At 39.4% G+C, this 15,019-nt stretch overlaps 1 long non-coding RNA gene across 2 annotated transcripts in view; it reads left to right on the top strand.

Moving 5' to 3' along the window:
- The first annotated feature begins 5,495 nt into the window (after positions 1 to 5,495).
- The window catches only part of LOC140741879 (uncharacterized), a 62,342-nt gene continuing 52,818 nt past the window's right edge, over positions 5,496 to 15,019 (top strand). Inside the window, exon 1 of one of the 2 annotated variants that reach the window (XR_012102152.1) lies at positions 5,496 to 5,662. This is a non-coding gene — a long non-coding RNA (uncharacterized lncRNA). The remainder of the gene's footprint in view (positions 5,663 to 15,019) is intronic. The other variant, XR_012102153.1, reaches the window with a different exon arrangement.

Genomic DNA, 15,019 nt, shown 5'->3' with positions numbered 1-15,019 from the left:
AGATTAATCAAAATGGAGTTGGATGATATATATTTTTATAAAGGAACAATGCTTCAGTGTGGCAGTATTTTAAGCCATCTGCAATGCCCTGTTAATTCATTACAAATTGCCCTGCCAAAATAAAGCTGGAAATAATTGTAAACAGTTTTATTTAAATCAGTTCATCACCTCTTGCAATCTAGGAGGCAAATTTGCATTTTGTACAAAGCTGTTTATTAGTTTGAACTTGAAAGTGATGTAGACTCTGAACTTAACGCCATTAGAAGCTAACCCAAATTCTGGTGCACATCTCCTCTGGCACTTTTCAAGTGAAACAAGTGGAGTGATTATAGCTAAAATCACAGTAGAATGTTGAACTCATAGTGAACTTAATTTTGCATAGCTTCACTTATCATTTAATCAGACAACATAGGAGAGAAAGATAGTGTGCTGACAGACTTCATTAAAGCATAGGAATGATCTTGCACAATTTGGGTGGCTTTGGCTAAGTGGTTGTCAATGGTGGCTGTGTGCATGCATGATTAAAAGAAATACATATCACTTCACCAATAGAAAAATAGGTTCAAAATCAATTATTATCCATTCCCAAATAATTCGATGTGGAAGTGTTATTTCGGGTTGTACGTGATAAAAATATAAGCAATAATTTTAAAAGAATATATCTATATTCTTTTAATATACAAAAAGAATGTAATATATAAGAAGAGTATTTAAAAATTATTATATATATATATATATATATATAATGGAAAGCATTTAATTGTATTAAAGTAGTGAGATTTACGTTTGTTCTCCTCCAAACTCTGGAGAGATATAGAAGGCAATAAAATCCTGAAACACTCAGAGGCCACATTAAGTGCTTTTCCACCATAATCATAGTGCTCCACATATCATCACTTTGTGCAGTGCAATTTATTATGATGGCAACTACATTATAAATGCCAGTTTATCTCAAACACATTGCCTTAGATTAGACCAAGGCAATGGGAAATCATTTTAATATACAAAAGAGAGGACATAAAAGATACAAAAGTTTCATGTAGTTTTTCCACACAATGCATTGGGAGAGTCAACTTTTTCCTTCATTTTTCAAGAGCTAACTTAACCCCTTACCCACCCTGGACAATATCAATCTGTCAAATTGGCCAGCAACATATAATAGTTTCTGTATTGTTGGAAATAATAGTGTTTTATATGAAATAACTTTAAGAGATGCCAGGTAATGATGTACCGTTCTTATAGGGGAAAAATTATAGATATAGGTTTGATCCTCATAGATCATTTGTAAGTTAAGTTAAGCTAAAGAAAGAGAAAGATACTGCTACTGACCTCCAAAAGAAAAACAAATGCCAGAATCCAAAAATTACAAGTCAAATAATCAGCTGGTCTGTCAAATTGATCCATGTCACTTGAGTGCAACTAAAAGCCATGACTTCCTTTGCCTTCAGTCACCAAAAGCATATAATTACCATGAAATAGGCAAAAGAAAGGAGCAGCAAATGCTAATTAAGCCGAGCAGTCTCTCCCAATTGCCAGTAATAACAGTATCAGATATGCAACAGGAATATTTGTGTTAAATAGTCTCCAAACATTGAATGTTTAGGTTTACAAATCATCAGCAGACATATAAGTGGAGTTCTGAAGCATAGCCATGCTGTTCATTTGTGAATTTGGACTGTCTATTTAAAGTTATCATTGAAATTGAGACATCTGGAACATCACAACTTACACAATCAGAAACAATCACAGATTAGCAACTGAGTGACGAATTACTTTTTTTCTTTCTCCTTGAGTTTACTCCAAGTACGGCCTCCAGTGCAGAAGGGCATTAAGCTCCACCCCTTATGAAGCCTGTTTTGTGATGCTTACCCACGTTCCCCAGGCCCACTTGAGATAACTAACAGACAACAGGAAGATAAGCTGACCTTGCAGTATCTTCAAAATTCATGAAATCCAATTGAAATACATCATCTGCACAAGTTACCAGAGCTGTATAGGCAGGCACCTCCCAGTCTCTGCCCAGCTATATGAGGCATCTGCCACTTGCTTCCAACTCATCACCTACAACCTATTTAAACCCAACTCTCATCCACAGTCCTTGTTCACTCGTGTGAACCAGCCAGCCTCACCCAGTTTCTCCTAGCCTTCAGTTACCTTGCTTCCTTGTTGTGTTATGTATCTGTTCTCTCTTGTTTTGTGGCACTTTGTGACTTGTTATTTTGCAGTTCATTAATAAAATATCATATTCTGCTAAATCATTTCCACTGCTCCACTTTTGGGGCAAACCTCCTCAACATTTCCTGACGTAACTATCTATGAGAAAACAATGATTAGGTCAAGGGTATGATACCAGTGAAATAAAAGTTTTTAAAAGTCTGTCTATCAAATGTAGGATCCAGTTCTGACAAAGAGAGCAGGGAGTCTTCCCTTTGATCATGAGCTTGTAAACATTTTGCTGGAAGAACTGTACTATAAATCGGCTTAGATGTTCTTCAGGTATTCAGCATAAGATAGCTCTCTGATATAATACACTTCCGCAGTACATGGGAATTATTGAGGAAGACATATTCCATGCTTCAAGTAGTGTGAATAGGCTGGAGTATCAACAATGTATATCCATAGTCTGCAGATCAAACACATTCATCTCAGTGACAAAATGTATACTCCATGCTACATGCAATGCTATTCTGATGTACTCCTCCTTAATGAAAACAATTTTGCAAATTGGAACCTACTTGTTAGGTTTTGTTTCCAGCTTAAGTGCATACAGTTTGAAACACTGATTTACATGTTTAGCAAAGAATTCAAGATGCATTATAGCGTCTGCAGTATGATTTCAATGTGACACATATACTTACTTTGGAATGTTTCAGATGGATTCCCTGTATCATGCTCACAATATGTCGGATATTTACTGTTTTACCAGGGCAGATGTGTTATAACATGTAAATAACTCCCGTTTCCTCCCACAGTCCAAAGACGTACCAGTGGTAGGTGAATTGGTCACTGTAAATTGTCCTGTGATTAGGCTCAGATTGAATTGGGGGGGTGGGGGGTTGCTGGGTGATGTAGCATGAAGAGCTGAAAGTACCTATCCCAATAAAAAACAACTCAAAAAATAAAAATTATTCCACACATAGATATGACAGTTTGTAAGGACAAAATATCAGATCCTTGCTAGGTAAACAATGAGTAGGTACCATTGAAATGCAATTCTGAGGCTTGGCATATCCTATGACCCTGTTAAGTTCAGACTGCATTTGCAGCATTCCCAGTTTAAATCCCCAGGCAATATTGATCGGTTCAATTCAATTAGTATAATTATCCATTAGTACCATTGGTTTGAGAACCCCTAATCCAGATCTTGCAACCTGACAGAGTCAGCACATGGGCAAGTAACCGGATACAGAAATTAACACTCGAAGAAAATGTGGAAGGAGAGTAGGAAGAGAGGATATGTCAAGCCACATTCTAGGAACTTGATAGATCAGCCTTCAGATTCTACCCCTGGCTTTAACACCAAGTAAGCTTTCAGAAAACAGCACCTTAATATTTTCGCAAGTAAGTAAGTTACTGTAGCGGTGTGCTACACGCAGCACTAAAATAACGACATGGAGTCGGTAAACTGCAATTGAAGATGATTTTATTCGAACTTCACAGCCTTGCTTTAAAGCCTCCCTCATCCCGCCCTCCCCGGGCGCGGATGCTGTAAGGGACACGTACTCACAAACCCCCGCAGGCTTTTTCCCTTTGTTGCGGACCTGGCCTTTGTGCCTGCACACTGGCTATTTGTGAGCCAGTTCGAGTGCGCTAGGAAGTGGGTTGCCACATTACCTACATTCCTCTGGGTTAATTTTTCTTGCTCATTGCCCTACAAACATCAGGATCCTGAACTGTGTGGATAATTTCACTCACCACATCTCTGAACTTTTTCTATTTCAGACTCACTTTCAAGGACAATTTAAAACTCATGGTCTCAGAATCTTTTTTTTTATTTCCACAGTTTGTTTACTTTGCACATTGGTTGTTTGTCAGTTTTTGTTTATGTATAGTTTTCATAAATACCTATAAGAACATTAATCTTAAGGTATATCATTACATATATGTACTTTAATAATAAATTTACCTTGAAACTTTTGAAACTAACCTAAGGGAGGTACATTTCACTTTGCAAGCCCATTACTGAGCATATCAGAATACTCACATACTTCTATGTGTATTCAGTGCAGTTAAATCTCTGCAAGAACTTCCTGAAATTGGTTCCTGAGCAAAATCCAGCAGGTAATGCTTCAAGCTCTTGCAGATCTTGAAGCTGTGCTGGAATTTATTGAGCCATTTTGATCTTTGATGCAGTAAAAAGGAATCTAAAAAATGTCAGCTTAAGCGTTTATGTTAAGCACATTCATTTTTTTTATTTTAATGTGCAGTTTCAGATCTGTATTAGGTCACTTCCTGTGCAGCCAGGAAGTAATCAATATAAAAGCACATTGGCTGGCAGTAGGCCGGAGTTTTATTTAGGAGCAAAAGAAGTTTCTATCTGAAGTCATCCTGCTGTCTCCCCAGCAGAAGCATTTCTTTTTCACTCCTTATTCGCTATGTCATGCCATTGAGTTTGCAATAAACCAAAGGAGCTAGGAAGCTATTTCCTGACTCTCATTTCACTGGAGTTTGGCTGACTATCTACTTCATGTTGCAACACCTCAGCGAGGGCAGTACAATAAGAAATCATTAACAAATATCAGAGGACATGGAATTGGAGGCAACTTGCTGGCGTGGAATTGGTTATGAGGTTGGAGATGGAGGGCAGGAATAATGAGTATAACCAAACCAACAGAGTATGATTTTCAAAAAAATGATCTGTACTGGAATTGCAGGTTTATATCACATGTGGAAATTACCTCAAACCATTACCAGAATGACACATTGCACACCAAATTGCAATGCATGTGTATTGTCATATATCTTCCTGAAGCCCTTCCACAGCACTCCTTCAGTTCTAACATCACCCACAGTGACATCTAGAAAATTCATAAAGTCACATATATTCAATCAATCCATGAAGACCGAGATGCCAGAATTTACTGTATCTTACAAAGAAATCAATAATCTCTTGTCTGAATTCCAATGGGGCAAAACAGGTTTCTTCCTGTAGGAAGACATTGCCAATTAATTGCTAGTAGGGTGCACTAGAATGACTTTTTGAGCTTCATTGGAGCCTGTAACCTAATCTTTCATCCGTTCAACTAACCTTTAATGATTTCTAACCATATATCGTAGCACAGCTCCCGGAAAGGCCAAAGAACTGTTGTTGCAATGGATAAGTAACCCATACAAACTCAATCACCTCACAGGAAATTAAAATTTAAAGAAGACTGTAGTTGTGAAGTTGTGGTGAACTACATATACCTGTCTGGACATGCCCCCACTCCCCCAGCTGACTGCCCCTATGGCTCCTCCCACTGACTGTGGCTCCTCCCACAGACCCCAGTATAAAGGCGATTGGGGCCTGAGACCTGCCCTCAGTCTCCAGGATGTAGCATGGTGGTCAATTGCTGCTTGTTCTTTCTTCCAGTCAATAAAAGCCAATATCTCGCCTCACGTCTCAGAGAGTTATTGATGGTGCATCAGAAGTCTGAAACAAAAAGAGAGAATACTCAGCGGGGTAAGTAACATCCATGGCAAGAGAAACAGGGTTAACATTTCATTTCTGACAAAAGGTCTTCACCCTGAGGTATAATCTGTTTTTCCCCAAGTTCCTTTTCAGCTGAAGCCTCAGGAGCTATTTTTAGAGCTGAAGCTTTCAGGACTAGCTTGGTGCCACTCTGATTCATGCAACATTGTAGGCATAACCAAGTCAATATAGATATGCACCTCCACCCTGTCTGACCTCATAGACTCAACTGTAATGCAGTATATTCTGTCATTTTTCTAACACCGATAAGGTCCGAGCAAAGCTTCAGAGTCCTAGACTATGAATGTTGATGTGGAAGTGCTATTGGATTTGGATGTTGTGTTGCTGCATCATCAAATCTCATTCATGCCCAATTTTACAATTAACATTTTGATGCTGTTTTCCACATTTCTGGAGGAACATACGAGAAGCAGAACATTTTTCTGATAATTAAGTTCAGCCGGATATGGGAGGAATAACTTTTTTCTTTAATTTAACAATGATTAATTGCAATATGACAAGCAACTGTGCATTTCCTCCCTGAGGTCATTAAAAAGATTTTCTTCAAGATTTCAACAAGATTTCAGCCAAATTGCACATGATTAACTCTTTCTCATGTGGCAAAGCAGAAAGCACATATCATGTGGCTACACTGATGATATATACCACATATTATACTTCACCCAATTACACACCTAGTTTGAAAGGTTACACAAGTGTGTATCATCATTTGATTTAACTGCATCCCAGATGCATGGCCTGTTGAACAATGCAATTTTCTACATTTCCATATTAAGTTTGAGGCCCTTATAATTATCTTGTGGCTGATATTGAGTTGCTTCCCTCAGATGGGCACAGTATATTTGATATATGTTGTGTCTGTGCACAACTACATATCGATTAAATAAAAGCACACACGCGCGAGAAGGCTTTAACTCGTGTATTCACGTGGCAGCAAGAGAGAGAAAGAACAATGTGCATGCATAGACAACAGCGCATCACAGACAACAGATCAGTACATAGTGCTCATTGCTCTAAAGGAATTAGATCCATACATGACACTTTCCCCCTTTAGATTAATGCAACATAAAACTGTATATGTACAAAACATTCAATTTCCCTTTCATAAATCCATATTCCAAATAAACATGCTTTCACAAAATCTGTTGCCCTACTTATTGAATCTATATGCTGAACTCATCATGAGGAATGCTGGTATAGAGTACTCAAATGTTAGAATCAAAATAGCCGGATGAAATGTTAACAGCCTCAGATATGCAGATGATACCACTCTAATGGCTGAAAGTGAGGAGGATCTGAGGAAGCTTCTAATCAACATGAAAGAAGAAAGCCCTACTAACTCCATGGTAGTAAGTGGAAAGGAAGTGGAGGCAGTGATGGATTTTGTCTTCCTCAGTTCAAAGATTTCTATAGATGGTAACTGCAGCCACAAAATTAAATGGTGCTTACTTCTGCTGAGGACAGCATTGGCAAATTTAGATAAAATACTGAAGAGCAGAGACATAACTTTGTCTACAAAGATCCGTATAGTCAAGTCTATGGTATCTCCAGTTGTGATGTATGGCTGTGAGATCTGGACTATCAGTAAGGCTGAATACAAAAGAATCGACGCCTTTGAACTTGGATGCTGGAGGAAAGTGTTAAGCGTTCGTTGGACAGAAAGAAGATCCAGCAAGTCAATACTTGAAGAAATACAGCCAGACTGCTCACTAGGAGGCTTGATTTTGGCCACATCATGAGAAGACAAGATTCCTGGGAGAAGACGCTCATGTTAGGTGAAGCAGAAGGTAAAAGAAGGAGAGGATGACAGAGGCAATAATTGATATTACTCAGACAATGCGTATGACCTTGGGGGATCTTAGAGAGGCAGGTTACAACAAGAAGGCTTGGTGTGCAGGAGTCCATGAGGTCTCAAAGATTTGGAGTCGACTTAACGACTGAACAACAACAATGGTATGCATTTGCTTACATCTGTGTTTGACACGTCTCATTCGGTTGTGCTTTTAGTCTGCCTTGTTCTTTCTCATTCGGTTCTGCTTTTAGTCTGCCTTGTTCCTTCTTATTCAGTTATGCTTTTAGTCTGCCTTGTTCCTTCTCATTTGGTTGTGCTTTTAATCTGCCTTGTTCCTTTTCTCTATGTGGCCTCATCTGTGACCTTTTCTGCAGACTTTTTCTTTGAACCAGCAGTCATTTGGGGTGTATGAGGTGTCTAGGGGTGGGTAGCACCTCTGGTGGGGGGCCTGCCGTGCCCCTTTCCAGGGCAGCTCATGCACCTTTGGTCCCCACCTGGCACTCAGCTCTCACCTGTAGCTCCAAGTAGCTGTAACATGCGCAGCGGCCACACCCCGGTAAACCATCTCGACGGATGGGCCAAACCAGGTGAGGGTAGCTGACAGGTCTTCGACCCTGGGTGAGGTAGGGGATCTGCCTATCTCAGCATGTGAAGTCTGGCCCTGGCAGATTGAGCAGAGGAGACTGACTAATAGTCTAATGGTCCAATGGTCAAGAAGGCAGGCCAGCAGGCGTTGGTGGAGCACTAAGAGCATGACAAGACACGTAGACATTCTGGTCATCCACTACAAGAGGTGGTGATCTCCTTAAACTCACCCGGCAGAAGGCAAAGGCAAACCCCTGCTGTAACCTGCCACAAACATGATTTCCCAATATGTCAGAGCGGCGTGAGGGAAATAGTCCACCAACTGGAAATTCCAGATGCGACCTAACGATGACGACGAACAGTCATTTGCATCATAGGAGGATTTGCCTTATCAATAACATTTTTGGCTTTTTGCATCACTCAGGGACATTTTGTGTACTTCACATTCTAACCTCGTTTTCTGTAGTTCCGCTGCATCCTTTGCTGCTGTTTCTAACAATATTGCAATAGTCAATACCCATTCTAAGTTTAGGTCTCTTTCACATAATAGCCTCTTTAAAGTGCTTTGACTATGCATGCCACATACAAGCCTGTCCTGTAATGCATCAAAAAGTTCCATTCTAAACCCACAGTACTGGGAAAGTTTGCCCAGTTCTGCAATGTATTCAGAATGGCTTTCATCTTTTGACTGGTTCCTTTTCAAGAAGGTTAGGTGTGTTCTGGAAGATTTCCTGATGCAATATGTAGATAAGCCAGCTAGAGAAGAGGCTGTACTTGATCTGGAATTGTGAAATGAACCTGGTCAGGTGTCAGGCCTCTCGGTGGGAGAGCATTTTGGAGGTAGTGATCACAACTCTATCTCCTTTACCATAGCGCTGGAGAGGGATAGAAGCAGACAGTTTGGGAAAACATTTAAATGGGGTAGGGGGAAATATGATGCTATTAGGCAGGAACTTGGGAACATAAATTGGGAGCAGATGTTCTCAGGGAAATGCACGGTGGAAATGCACGGCAGAAATGTGGCAAAATATTCAGGGAACATTTGCATGGCGTTCTGCATTGGTATGTTCTATTGAGACAGGGAAAGGATGGTAGGGTAAAGGAACCATGGATGTAGAAAATCTAGTTAAGACAAAAAAAAAAGCTTATGAAAGGTTCAAGAAACTAGGTACTATTAGAGCACTAAAAATTACAAAGATGACAGGAAGGAGCTCAAGAATACGATTAGGAGAGTGTACTGAAACACTTGAGTGTATAGACGTTAAGAAAGAGGATGTGCTGGAGCTTTTCAAAGATATTAGACCAGATGAGATATACCCCAGGCTACTGTGGGATGTGAAGGAGGAGATTCCTGAGCCTCTGGCAATGATCTTTGAGAAGTATCAGAGGATTAGAAGGTAGAAAATGCTGTCGCCTTGTTCAAGAAAGGGAGTAGAGATAACCCAAGAAATTATAAACCAGTGAGTCTTACTTCAGTAGAGGGCAAGTTGTTGGTGAAGATCCTGAGAGGCAGGATTAATGAGCATTTGGAGAGACATAATCTGATTAGAGATAGTCAGCATGGCTTTGTCAAGGGTAGGTCATGTCTTATGAGCCTGATTGAATTCTTTGAGGATGTAACAAAACACATTCATGAAGGTAGAGCAGTGGATGTAGTGTATATGGATTTCAGTAAGGCATTTGATAAGGTTCCCCATGTGAGGCTCATTCAGAAACTAATGAGGCATGGGATCCAAGGAAACCTAGCTTTATGGATCCAGAATTGGCTTGCATCAGATGGAAAAGTGTGCTTGTCGATGGTTCATATTCTGCATGGAGGACGGTGACCAGTGGTGGACCACAGGGATCTGTTCTGGGACTCCTCCTCTGTGATTTTTATAAATGACCTGGATGAAGAAGTAGAAGGTTGGTTGGTAAGTTTGCTGATGACACAAAAGCTGGATGTGTTGTGGACTGTCTGGAGGGCTGTCAGAGGTTACAGTGTGACATCAATAGGTTGCAGAACTGGGCTGAGAAGTGGCTGATGGAGTTCAACTTAAATAAGTGTGAAGTGGTTCATTTTGGTAGGTCAAATTTGAAGATAGAATATAATATTAATGGTAAGACTCTTGGCAGTGTGGAGGATCAATGAGATCTTGAGATCCATGTCCATAGGACACTCAAAGCTGCTGAGCAGGATGACAGTGTTGCTAAGAAGGCACATGGTGTGTTGGCCTTCATCAACCATGGGTCTGAGTTCTAGAGCTGTGAGGTAATGTTACAGTTATATAAGACCTTAGTTAGACTCCACTTGGAGTACTGTGTTCAAAACCTTATCAAATGTCTTACTGAAATGCCTTACTAGTCACCTCATTACAGGAAGGATGTGGATACTATAGAAAGAGTGCAGAGGAGATTTACAAGGATGTTATTTGAATTGGGGAGCATGCCTTATGAGAATAGGTTGAGTGAACTTGGCCTTTTCTCCTTGGAGTGACGGAGGATTAGATGTGACCTGATAGATGTGTATAAGATGAGAGGATTTTTCCCAGTGCTGAAGTGTCTAACACAAGGGGTCATAGTTTTAAGGTGCTTGGAAGTAGGTAAAAGTGAGATGTCAGAGGTAAGTTTTTCACACAGAGAGTGGTGGATGTGTGGAATGCACTGCCAGCAAAGGTGGTAGAGGCAGATACAATAGGGTCTTTTAAGAGACTTTAAGATAGGTACATGGAGCTGAGAAAAATAAGGGAATATGTGGTAGAGAAATTCTAGGCAGCTTCTAGAGTAGGTTACAACATTGTGGGCTGAAGGGCATGTAACGTGCTATAGATTTCTGTTTCTATGTTTTGCAAAATCTAAATCTTTCAGCCATTACCAGTGGTTTAGGGCACATGTGATTTTGTAAAATTGTAATAATTTCATCAAACGTCTTGCTTGCTGGCTTTTCAGGGATTACTAGGTTATGTAAGAGACTCTACGTTCTTCAGCCCATTAAGCTAAGAATCAGCACTACCTAACCCAAATCAGCTGTCTCCTGAGATTATAATTATCCTCCCAATAAATCCCCACCATTTCTTTTAGGCCCATGGCCCATTGGTTTATCACAGTCGTTCCACATCCATATGCATCAGATTCAAGTAGCACTGCAAAATACCAAATCAGGAGGGCCTGCAGCAGTGTGTCACGGAGATCCTGTTCCCAGACAACTCTGTGAACAGGTAGCAAAGCCCAACCTCAGCTTCACCTACTGTAAAAGCTGTGAGATTTTCACTAGTTTTTATTTTTGAGATTTAGACACATTTCAAATCCATTAAAATTAAAGGAAATAATTTAAATATTGAAGATAATTATTTACTTCAGATGCCTTATATAACTTTCTTTTTAGTTGTTAAAAAAATTAAACCAAAACACTGTAAAAAAAAATCTGCATCTGACAATGTATTCATGGAAGTCCAGACTTGCTTCTATTGAAAGCTCTAAGTCACTCAGTACAATTAAAATAACAAAAAAGGTTAAAGTCACAAACCTCCTTTGGGGCCGTTTGGTTTTATAGGATCTGACAAAAGAACCAAGGAAATGATTAATGCAGTTGTTGTCAATGTAATGAGTTGTTATGATCGAAAAGGGAACACAATGGAATTCTAGGACCATCATTAGTGTTGTTTCAGGGGAGGTTATCACAGTGCTACTGTAGACCATTGCTGGTTATTTAGCAACTCCCTCCCCTTGCTTTTCTGAGTCAAGAAGCTTTTGTTCAGCATATTCACATCTCAGACCTGATTGCCCCTAAATGGCTCCAACTGAACCAGTTCTAACATACTTAAGAGTCCAATACAATACTTAGTATGCTGGTAGCAGATATGTCCATGGGTCTCAATAGCTATGATGGAATCTGCATCTGCAATGTATATCTTTCTTCTAGATGTCTTTGCCAAGTGTTACCAAGGAATCACCACCTAAAATGCTCCCTATTCATCTGTTATTATTCCCAATATGTTGGTGAAGTCCTTTTGCTTAGCCTTTGATACAGCCTGCAGCAAACTCTTAAGGACTGTATAAGATCTTTAATTCAGAAATGATTCTCTATTACTTATTGTTCATGTTCCTGATGCTGTATCCATCGAGCCACAGTAAAAGGAGCATGACTATTCAACTTTTCTTAACATCTTCGTTCAACATATTCTAAAACTACACATTTTCGTCTTGGACATGATTGCCCTTAGATGGCTACAATTGAACTGCTGCTAACATACTCAAGAGCCCAATGCAATGCTCATTAGATCATTGAGTATGCTTATAACAGATATGTTCATCCTGAGGGAGCCCTGACACAGCTGATAAATGAACGTGCTATTGTGGAATCTGCATAAAATTTAAGCTCCAGCGGCCAAAATTATTACACTGACTGATTTCCCACATATTTGTATGGTTGATGGATAAGCAATAAAGACATTTAATGGAGCATGTTTTAAAGCTTTTAATGATACACCAAGTCCTTCTTGGTCCAGAAGTGTGTCAAAATACACAAGATGAAGAGTCATTTCCTCTTGATGACCCAAAATTAGAGTTTATTGTATTGGCTTCAGTCCAATTTCACTGTATAGCTGTGTGTATCATTTCCTTGTAAGGAAGTTACAGGAAGCCAGCAGCTGGAAAGCATAGCTATGACAAGACTACCTCCTATCTTGTGTGAATTGATAATTGAGCAACAGACTGTTCATTGGAATAGTACTTTGACTCTTTGCTCTTTGCTCTTTATCTCAATGGCACCCGCAAGCGTTATGCGAATAGATGTTTTTGTACGTAGATTTCAAGGTGATATTACATTTGATTTCAACTCAGAAGCTGGCATTTATCTCTACCAATGCATGCTGATATTGATTCTATATATATTTTCCTTGTTGCCTTATTGGGGCACTACATTATAGGGACACAGTGCTTATAGGATCCATGGTAAGTACATGAATTTTATTTTCTTGACAAACTGTGGGAAATTATACCTGAGCACTCTCCTTTATTTCAATTCAGATTTTTTATTTCCTTCAAAATGTCTTGAATGTGGGGGATGATATTCATTCTGTGGTCCAACTACTAACACACAAACTACATTAGAATTTTTACAAAAAGTTAATGGACTATAAATTGAACGGAATCCTGTGTTGCATGTCATCCGACAGAACATTCACAGAAAGGGACAGTTCTGGTCTTCTTGCCACAAACAACATTCTTCTGGGCTTACTTCAGGCATGGAAATCATGCTAATCTGGGTTTAAACAAAAAGAACGCTTATATCATATCTGATAAACCTAGACAAAATATATGAAATCAGTCTATTCAGCAAAAGACACAAAGTGAAAATCTTCAAGCTCAATAACCTAAGAATTTCTATGTTTGACATTACTTTCACCTGGATTTCATTCATCAGTTTTAAAATTATTAGCAGTTAAGTCAAGACAATGAAGGCTTATCTTCAGTATAATTAGATGTGTAGATTCCAAAAGACAATAATTTTGGAAGCTTTATTATTAGAGACAATATAAAAATTTCTAAATCTAAATTATAGAATTATTCGTAGATACACTTAAAATGACTATACATAAAATGGCTTCTCGGATTTTCTGTGCTTAATACATTAGTCTCAATCTCTGTATCTCTGTATAATTTTTATCCAATGCCTCAGCCTAATTCCAATTCAAGCCTTCAGTTTTCATTCCTGCCATTTTATGAAACTCTGGTCAAGGTTGTTGATGAGAAGTTAGAGAGCAAACCTGGGATCACACTAATGCCCATACCTCCTTCCAGTTGCTTCTTTGATTGGTATGTAAAGACCATTACTCAAATGAACACAAAGATTAAACAGCAGCACATCTTCTATTCTAGACTTTCCACCACTTCTGCAACACCTTGCAGCACAAAACATCAGTCACTGGTGATGGTAAATACACAGTCATTTAATTATCCCCAGATACTCTCCATTTTGACCTTGGGGTGTGACAGAATGTGACAAAATGACAGCATTTTGGGTGATTGTCCAATGCCAGCACATTTGGGCTCTTCATCTAAGAAAAATACTCACAATATTCAAAGTAAGGCCTCATCAGTGCCTTATAAAGCCTCAGCATCACATCCCTGCTCTTGTATTCTAGACCTCTTGAAATGAATGCTGACATTGTATTTGCTTTCTTCACCACCAACTCTACCTGCAAGTTAAGCTTTAGGGTGTTCTGCACAATGATTCCCAAGTCACTTTGCAGCTCAGATTTTTGGATTTTCTCCCTGTTTAGAAAATAGTTTGCACACTTATTTCTTCCACTAAAGAGCATTTTCCAACATTATATTTCATTTGCCACTTTCTTGCCCATTCTCCTGATCTAAGTCCTTCAGCAGCCTACCTGTTTCCTCAACACTACCTGCCCTTCCACCAATCTTCGTATCATCTGTAAACTTGGCAACAAAGCTATCTGTTCCATCATCTAAATCATTGATATACAGCATAAAAAGAAGTGGTCACAACACCAACCCACCTTCACTGACAGCCAACCAGAAAAGGATCCTTTTATTCCCACTTGCTGCCTCTTACCAATCAACCAATGTTCTAATCATGCCAGTAACTTTCCTGTAAAACCATAGGCCCTTAATATGGTAAGCAGCCTCATGTGTGGCACCTTGTCAAAGGCCTTCTGAAAGTCCAAATATACAACATCCACTGCATCCCCTTTATCTACCCTACTTGAAATCTCCTCAAAGAATTCCAACGGTTTCACCACATAAGCTTTCCCTTAAGGAAACCATGCTGAGTTTGTCCTATCTTGCCCTGTGTCATTCTTAACAATTGACTCCAAAATCTTCCCAACCACTGAGGTCAAGCTAACTGGTCTATAATTTCTTTCTGCTGCCTTCCACCTTTTTTAAAGAATGGAGTGACATTTGCAATTTTCGCGTCCTCTGGCACCATGCCAGAGGCCAATAAT

The sequence above is a fragment of the Hemitrygon akajei genome, chromosome 19 (assembly GCF_048418815.1).
Source record: "Hemitrygon akajei chromosome 19, sHemAka1.3, whole genome shotgun sequence".
In the NCBI taxonomy this organism is placed as follows: Eukaryota; Metazoa; Chordata; class Chondrichthyes; order Myliobatiformes; family Dasyatidae; genus Hemitrygon; species Hemitrygon akajei.
The sequence above is the reverse complement of the archived record's forward strand: the minus strand, read 5'-3'. Positions and strand labels throughout refer to the sequence as shown.